The sequence below is a fragment of the Mustela nivalis genome (assembly GCF_964662115.1).
Source record: "Mustela nivalis genome assembly, chromosome: 3".
Lineage (NCBI taxonomy): Eukaryota > Metazoa > Chordata > Mammalia > Carnivora > Mustelidae > Mustela > Mustela nivalis.
In genome coordinates, this window is record NC_139022.1 from 24,050,112 (window position 1) to 24,058,506 (window position 8,395).

Below are 8,395 nucleotides of genomic sequence, written 5' to 3' on the forward strand. Positions count from 1 at the left end.
GTCTGTGCCCCGGCCAATGAAAGAGGACTCCGCAGGCCCGCCTCCGCCTGCCTCCGCCAAGAGAGGGGTGCGGACCGCTAACGCCGAGCCAGCAGGTGATGCGGGCCCCCATGCGGCGGAGGGCGACACTACAACCTCGAGTAAGTTTCTGCGGAGCAGCCCCGCCGCTGGTGATGCGGGGTGAGCGGGAGAGGGGAGGGCGGGTAGGGTCAGGGGCGCTCCCTCCCCACCTCGCCGTTTCCCTCGGAAAATCGGCCTGCGAGCCTCTTCCAGGACCTTCTCCCGAGATTGTCCCGTGGGAAGCATAGCTGTGGCGGGATGCTGGCCCTTTACTTCTGCGGCCGGTTGTCCAGAGTGGGGGGCGCGTCCCGGTGTCAGGCCTCCGGTCCCCTTGCGCCGCCGCTGCAGCCGCCTGGGCGCGGAGTCCTCTGTGGGAACCCGGCTTCCGCCCTTAGCCCCCGCACCCACCCGCGAGCGTGGCTTCTCCCCCGCCAAGCTTGGCTCCAGCGATCAGTAGGGAGGAAGGTGGTCAGCTGGCAGCCTCGGGTCGTCTGGGTAGCTCCCAGCTCCACTTCGGCTCAGCTGCTGGGAGGCCACAAGTCTGGGTTCTCAGAGCTCTTAAAGAATCACCTCGCTACTGGCTGACAAAACGCAGCCGACAATTAGATGTGGGAGCATGTTTATGTCCAGTCCGCTCTAGAATGGGTGGAATCGTGTGTTTGGCTAGCGTTGGTTCAATCGCCACACCTGCCCCCCCTCCTCCTGCCGTCCACCCCACATTTATTTTGAGATTTTTCTTTCCTCTTCCCTTGCTCTTTCTCCCACTGTCCTCCCCTTTAGTGGGAATGTCATGGTCAAATGATGATTCATTTCTCTTTTTTTTCTCCGTAAGACTCTGACAGCTCAAACCACAGATCTCACGCGTGCCCTTCAGGCTGCAGCTTTGCTGTAATAGCCCAGGCCTGGGCTGCCCCTCCCAATGCTGTGATCTCCCAGAGATAGCACAAGCAGTCCTTAGAAAGGGATGGGACACAGCAAGACAATGGCTTACAGTGAGTCTTGCATTCGAGTCACTCCAAACGGGAAACTGGTCACTTTTTTAAAAACGTGAGTACAGGGACGCCTGGGTTGCTCAGTTGGTTAAGCAGCTGCCTTTGGCTCAGGTCATGATCCCAGCGTCTTCAGATGGAGTCCCACAAGGGCTCCTTGCTCGGCAGGGAGCCTGCTTCTCCCTCTGCCTCTGCCTGCCATTCTATCTGCCTGTGCTCGCTCTCCCCCTCCTCTGATAAATAAATTAAAAAAAATCTTTAAAACCTGAGTACAGAATCTGAAACAATACATTCCCTAGCAGTGGGCCTGGCAAGGCCTTGTTGAGGAAAACGTTCCCAGTCAATATCCAGAGACTATGACAGGTAGAATGAGAGCTGGAATCTTATTTGGAGAATCAGAATAAATTGCCAGGGGAACAACTATGAAATTGCATTCTATGCCCTGTTGTGGTCATTTGGATATAGGGAATGAAAGCCTCATTATTTGGTCTTTGTTTGTTTACTCTTATTATGAAAATTCTCAAGCATACACCAAAATGTGTAGAGCAGAAGGATCCCGCCCCTTCCGAGTACTTATCACTCTGCTTCCCCAACTGTTTCATAGGCCCTCCTCCTTCTACTGTCCCCGAAGTACCTGTATTTTTGTTTTTGGGGAGGGGGGAGGTCTGGAATATATTTTAAAGTAAATCCCAAACATCACATCATTCCCTGCTCCCCAAATACCTTGGTTTACACATCAAAGAAGGAGGAGGAAGAGGTGGAGGAGGGGAAGACTGAGAAGGAGGAGGGATGAAGAAGAGAGATTTCCGCACAGGCCCACTATGCCAGAATCAATAGGTGTAATAAGCTATTCCGATTGGCTCTGAGAGGCATGACTTTTTTGCCCAGGGCCACAGTACTAATAAGCGACAAGGGCAAATTCAGGCAGCGCAAACAGCAAGGCCCACACTCATCACCAAGGCACCGAGACGGGGGGGCAAGGGTGCCAGACCGATGGAATAAAGTTGTCTGGGAACCCCACCTGCCCTAGAAGTCCAGATGAGCGAGTAGTTGAACTGTTTTTTACCTTCATTGTCATTCCTTTCTGAAATTATTGCCGGCCTTTGGTAAAGACATGAACCTGAGCTTGTGCAGCCTGGGGTACTGATCTTGGGGTTGCTGAAGAGAGTAGGTGCCAACAAAGAATGAAAATCCCTGCTGCCTGTTCTCCTTCCAAGAGTAAGGAGGGAACAGTCAAGAGCCCATACAGTGCACTGCCACTTGGAGCCCTGGCTGTGGCAGTGGCGTGGCCCACCAAAGCCAGGAGCAACAGGCAAGACCCCAGACCCCAAATGCTAATGGAACACCCTGGGGAGGATGAAGGAAAGGCAGAGAGTCAGCGGAAACCTTCCCAAAGTACATTTCCCTCAGTTTCATCTGGAAGCTGACATTCAGCTGGTACACACCCCTTCAGCCACACAAAGTTTGGTGACTAGCCTCTGGCCAGAACCTGCTGTGTGTCTCCCTACCCTAAACCCTTCCCAAGATCCCTACCATGGCCTCGTGATCCAGGCACTGGGCGTGTAACACTTGACTCTGCAGGGGTCCCCGGGCCAGCTTTTGGTTGGTTAGTTGTCCGCGCTGTTAAAGATTTGACTACTGTTACATGTTTGACTCTTGTCTTTGGTGATTGTACCTATTTCATAGGAAATAGAAGCTGGAATCCAGGAAACAGGCTGGAAGATTAAATTAAAAAGTGGATACAAAGCTTCTAATCAGAGCCAGACACAATCGGCGATCAACTATATCCCAGTCTCTCCCCTCTTCTCTGATACGTACTTTCCTTAATGAGGAATGAGACTTTAAGTTGACTTTTTTTTATCTTCAAGTCTCTCTCTCTCTCTCGATTCCCTAACTTCCCTCTCTTGCCTTCATTTCATCCTAGAACTTGTGCCCACGACTTCTTTTCTAAGTAAATATTAACCCCCTTTGACTCTGAATCTCTGGAAGATTCTCAGTTCCCTATTTTCGCTGGCACTGTGACAGGTCCTCATTTCTCCTTCCCACTCCTCTCTATTTATAGTTTTCACATTTTTTTGGCAGGTTGGCTACAGAACACTCAAAAATTGCAAAGAGAAATATTGTGTTCTGGAAATTCGTCCGAGCATTTTTTTCCAATATCGTCCTTATGCTCTTCTGATCCTCTCTTGAACTGTTGGACTAAAGCAGCTGACGCTTCCACCAGCAACCAGAGTCATCCTGTCCACTACTGTGGGAACAGAGGGTTTCCATTTGGAACTGCAGACTGAGCCTAAAGTCTGATGGCCCTTTGGTGCCAGGATAGCAGGTATGGGACGGGTGGGACATGGAGGACAAGCATCATGGTAGAGGTCTCCATTCGACCAGGAAAGCTCACAATGAGCCAACAGGTCCATTTCAACATCTTCTGTATTTTCCTTATAACCTGTTTCATTCCAGAGTGGATTTGAGATCATTTAATTTGATTCTTAAATATTTCCCATTCCAACCGGAAACAAACTCATTCTAGGGGCTCCCAAATTCTGCCTCATCTTCCTAATCAGTTAGTACCCCAAATTGGGTATGATAGTGCCAGAACATTCTTCCATGTGTATTTTATAACAGACTAGTATTTTATTAATTTTTTTTCAAACTAATAAGAATAAGGGTAACTTTTTTTTTTTTAAAGCATAGGCAAAATCACGAAAGACATTGAAATGAACCTAAAAGATTATAGTGTCTTCCAAGGGAAAACACGTGTTGTCTCATGTAACCTTCTGGGATGACCAATTCTATGGGATATTCTGTGCCTTTCTTGTCTTTGAGCTATTTTGCAACTCTATAGATTGTACATAATTGATGTGGATGCAGATGATCTTGTCTAGCTATATGTAAATGAATTTTGTCCACTGGAAGTAGAGTTGACCCCTTTTCCTTTGGTAGAAGGCAGTTTTGCATTCATTTGCATTCTATTTGCATATCTATTTGCAAATATCAAAGCAAATTCGTTTAAGTATTACTGATTGTATATGTGTCTGCCTGGAGATTTTTGCTTGAAATGGTGGTAACATCTTAGTGGTTCCCGAGCTAATGAATGAATTAAACAAAATCCCTTCACGCATTCATCTCATATTTGTAAAATGGTCCTTATTTAATCTTTTCGAGAAAATGATACACTAGCAAACCATGACAAGATTCTAGTAAATGAGAAGTGCAATGAAATCAAATCGGAATGAATTTTAGAATTACCTTTAATGTGGCCCATGCTGTGCCAGAGGCAGAGAATGAATGAGTCTCAAAGCCATGGCTTCTGGCCTCCAGAAGTTACAATAATATGTGTCAACATTGACATGCCTGAGAAATGCATGTGACTTTCCCATCAGGGTTTCCCCGGGGGTTCAGTTAACCTTTCTCTTCCAAGCTACCCTCTCTTGTAGTGCTATCAACTGTGCCCTTGGTTTCAGCTCCCATTCCCTAGCCAACATCTCTCCCACTGATACATGACCATCTGTTTCTTTCCTACCCACCAGGCCCGTGTAACTGACTACCTACTCATGCTATTTCACTGATATCCCACCTGTGCCTCAAAACCCAGCATGTTCAAAACTTGATTCATCGTCATTTCTGAAAGAATGGCTTATCCTCTTTTGTTTTGTTTCTTTAGAAATGATTCTACCAATGCCAGCGGCATGCACCAGAAACCAGGAAGGAATCATACAGCTGAGCCAACCTGCTGTACTTTAAAACACTTGACCACAATTCTACAGTGGATACTCAACTCTGGCTTCAAACTCCCTTGTCTCTCTGGTGAGTTTGCTTTCCCTCTAATGGATGACCGTTTCACACCTTCAAGACTTGCCTCAACAATCCCTACCCCTACCTCTTCTGAACTATGTCACCTCACTCCCAGCTCCTGTCCTAAGGATGAGGGAGCAGAAGGCAAGCTGAGGACAAAGCAGAAGCTGGCGCCCTACACCCTCTCCCCATGCCATATGTGTAACATTCCTCATGCACTCCCGGCTGCCCTAAAGGAAAAACGATTCTTAACTGATAGAGATCCCAGTCTTGCAGGACAGGAGTTTCCCTCCATCTAAAAATGTCCTAGCGACTTACAAGGAAGGAAGAAGCTTTCTCATCAATAGCCTGACTTCCAGACACCCATACCTCAGTTTCCGGAAGCCCTAACATCACCCTCCCCTCCATAAAATTGAGGGAGGCTAAGGGGGAGGGAAGTGTAATAAAACTGCATTTCTTCTAAGCCCAAAGCCCACTGACAAGGATGTGTGATAGGAGGAATGTAACATATCTCCAGGAAACTCCCAGCTGTCTTCATGCTTTCCCTCATTAGAGGCAAAAACAGCCTTGACTTGACAATAACCAGGTCTCCCTTATCCTGAAATTCTTCTTTAGCATATGACAGTCCTTCTGGACACCCCCTTTGTCCTCACCTTCCTCAGCTCCCAGTCAACCATGCCTCTGTCTGAGCAGCTCTTTCTGACCCTGGGTCCTGTCCCTGTGTTTTAATAAAACCACCATTTGCACCTAAGACGTCTCAAGAATCCTTTCTTGGTCATCGGCTCTGGACCTCACCCCACCAAACCTCACCTGTGTTCCAAAACTTCATCACTAGTGTCACACTTCAAGAAAATAAAAGCCCCTTGTGCAGGAATTCCCTTATCTTACCACCACCCAATCAAATCTATACCTACATTTGTATCCATTTTTAATTTGTTTTTAGACATTTACTCAACAAATATTTAGTCGGTACCTACTGTGTGCTACACACTGCCCTGAGTGTTTGTAAATCTGTGGTGAACGACACAGAAAAGTCCCTGGCATCATGGAATTTACATGGTAATTGGAGAAATGTACAAGAAACACAGAAAGAGTTGAAGACAGAGCAGGTTTATTGAGAAGAGCAGACATCCCCAGCTGGGGTTTGTTCTTCCTTGTGCCTGAGATTTGTTCCCTCCAACCCTCTCCAGGACTCCACTCCCAGGGTCAATATCAAGTTCTTGTCCCAATGGATCCTTCCAGTCAGAATACAAATGACCTTTTTCTTAAAAACAAAAGGTAAAAGCCCAAAACAAAGACTTCCTTTAACCTTCGACCTTCCTATAACAACCTCCATATTTCTCTCCCCACCTCATTCCCAGCATAGCTTGTAAAATATTTGTCTACACCTGTGGGTGTAGGGTACCGTGTCCCCAAGGGTAGTTGAAAAATCTCTATAAAGAATCCTTATGTGCAGATCATTTTAAGGGAGTCCATTTCCAGATCCAAACTCCATGTGTGCTCTGTAGGATAGGTCATATGCCCATTCTTGGGTCTGATATCAGGATACTCCTCTACTTCCTGGAAGATCAAGACACTCCTCTCAGATCTTATTAGAGTGTAGGACTTGGGCTGATACCAAAGTTGAAATACCAGTTTTGTTTCAAATAATGCCCTTCTGTGGGCAATCCTGGGGCTCTGCCTTTAGAGCTTCCTCTCCTTATTAAGGGTAAAGGTTAACATCGGGAAGGGGATTAGGGCAGATGTTGGAAGTGCTCTGACATCAGAATAACAATCAGTTTTGGTTAGTGACACTCATTCCTTCATATTTAAATTAAACTACATATTTTTAGGGACATAATAGGAAAAAGCACAAGTAAGGATTTTAATGGTTTCATTCCATTCCAGTGTGGTTTGGGAAATAAAATAACAGGAAATGAGACTGTTCTGCTTAAAAAAAAAAAAAAACAACTTGTAGCAGGCAAATGTTATTCCAATGAAGTCGATCCTTTCTTATCTCATTTTCTTTTTAAAGATTTATTTATTTATTTAGTAGACACACACACACACACACACACACACACAGAGAACACAAGTAGGGAAAGTGGGGGAGGGAGAAGCAGGCTTCCTGCTGATCAGGAATGTGGGCCTTCATCCCAGGCCCCTGGGATCATGACCTGAGCCAAAGGCAGCTGCTTAGTGACTGAGCCACCCAGGTGCCCTCTATCTCATTTTTTAAATGTTTAATATTTTCAAGACCTAGTTAATAAAATATACATATATTGTGATGAAAAGTTTATGATTAAAAAGTTTCAGATGTCAACTTAAAAATGTGCAAGGTGTGTGAATTCTCATAGGTGGTCCATGCACCGAATACGCCTATCACTAGCAAACGTGGATGTACTCGGTGTCTCTAGGTTCCCGCTTCCTTAGTGCCCTCTTCCCAGCTCCCACCTACCCTTGGCAGTCTTTTATCTCCCTGTGGTAAAGCCTGTCACACTGCATCATGGACATGCCCGTTTTCCACCTCAGAAGAGAAAAGGGACAATGAGGGCCCCCAGCATTTGCAGCTCTAGTGCAGAGCCCCATGCCTGGCTTGCAGGAAATGCCAGATCATGGAGACAAACGGAGATCATCCTCTGGCTAAAACCAGCTCTTCTTTGCCTATCGCAGGATCTGGATCAATAAAGAGCAGGCAGTTATTATTGCTGTTTTTCTAGGGATTTTTACCCCATATATTTCCTAGGTCTTTACTCTTTTTGTAGCACTTTAATTCAGGCTTCAACCACTTCCTAGTCAGATCAGGTGAAATCATTTTCCTTTCCATACGTTTGATGTATTTCACATCTAGTAATTCTTTTTTTAAAGATATTATTTACCCATTTGACAGACAGATCACAAGTAGGTAGAGAGGGAGGCCGAGAGAGGGGGGGGAAGCAAGCTCCCCGATGAGCAGAGAGCCCATGTGGGGCTCCATCCCAGGACCCTGTTATCATGACCTGAGTCAAAGGCAGTGGCCTAAACCACTAAGCCACCCAGGAGCCCACATAATTGGTAATTTTTAACCAAAGTGGATTTGCTGCAACAAATAGTTCCTTCTTCTTCAAATATAAATATATAAATAAAGTGATCAAGTCACTTGCATGTCTGAGGAGAATGTCATACCTTTAGTAGCAAACTTGAAATCTTGGCCATTGGTTTTGATTTTTGTTTTGGTTAGATTTGGTTCGGTTTTTGTCATTTTAAAAATCCCTCCAGCCCTTGGCTCTGTCTGACCTGATTGCTTTCAGCTGTTTCTGCAACAAAATTGTCCGGGCAGCGAAAACTCTCATTTTTTACAGTGGCGCCCCCTTCTGAACACTTTCTTAATAAAAAGCTTTTTTTTGTTTGTTTGTTTTTGTTTTTGGCTATGGTAAATGTGGAACAACAATGAGGTATTTCAAAGAGGTGAACCACAGATAAATTTCTCTAAGGGTGGGGTGAGGGTTACTCAAAAAGGAACTTGACAAGGCTTTTAAAGATATCGACAATCATTATAACATACCATGACTGATTGTTACCGCGCTCCTATCTGG